Raw genomic sequence first — 1,137 nt, 5'->3', positions numbered from 1 at the left:
AGTCAGAGAGAGTCAGAGAGAGAGAGAGTCAGAGAGAGAGTCAGAGAGAGAGAGAGTCTGAAACCAGAAACAATTCATTTAGTTCTTCACGCTTTAATATATCACATTTAGTGAAACATTTCATTAAGGCCTAAGGGTCTGGATAACTTTTTGGGAGGCTGATCTCTCGCAAAATGTACCGCCAATGTTTTTCCGGCTGATCCTGGACTGTGGATTTTGGAATCAGGGACATGGGCATTGTAATTGCCTCTTTAAATATGTTTTATATGGCATGGCTTGTGGGATTTCTACTAATACCAAATATTTGCCCTCGTCCTTTTAACCAATAAAAGCAATGTTCCTGGTTCAGTGTTAAGTTAAGCATTGCATGCTGTTGATTGCCACAGCAAATACTTATCTCTCACTTTGTTAAAACATGCCAAAATTGTGTTTACAGCAGTTTCAGTTTATATTATTATTTATAGTATTTTATAATATTTATTATATATTTTGAATTTGATTTTATTTATTTTTTTCATTTCAATTTTAGAAAGTTGATGTGCTTATGCTTTTTTGTAAGTTTTTGTTGTTTATTAAAAGTATTTCTATCTAGCTGTAATTTATTTATTTATTTATTTATTATTTCCGTTTTTGTCGTTTTAGTACTTAAACTTATTTTGTTTCAGTTATACAGTTGTCAAGGCAAGAGTTCTCATTTTCATCATGTAGTCAATGTATCCCTTAAAACTCATCTTTGATCACCAAAATTACATATTTAAAAGTTTTTTCCTGTGGAAAAAAAACCCTTCTTCATGCCTTAAAATAGCTTCCCAGATAGCAACATTGTGCCGGCCCAGATCCGGCCCACATCTGGCACTTGTGGAATGCGGATCTGGCCCACATGCAGCAGAGAATGACGGCACTTGGGTGGCCCACTCCTGTTTGCCAGATCTGGGCCACAAGCAGGCCATAGCAATGCCACATGTCAGCCAAGAGCAAAGAAATAAACCAGAACTGGACCTTATCTGAGCCACAAAACCTGTGTATAATAAATATGGAGTCATCTCAGCCTTAATAAGCCTGTTAACAAGCAGAATCACTGAAGGAAAGAAGAGAACAGAAAGAGAGACGAGCAGAAACACAAGAACTACAACTGAC

The sequence above is a fragment of the Scardinius erythrophthalmus genome, assembly GCF_964197995.2.
Source record: "Scardinius erythrophthalmus genome assembly, chromosome: 1".
In the NCBI taxonomy this organism is placed as follows: domain Eukaryota; kingdom Metazoa; phylum Chordata; class Actinopteri; order Cypriniformes; family Leuciscidae; genus Scardinius; species Scardinius erythrophthalmus.
Note: the sequence above shows the minus strand (reverse complement) of the source record.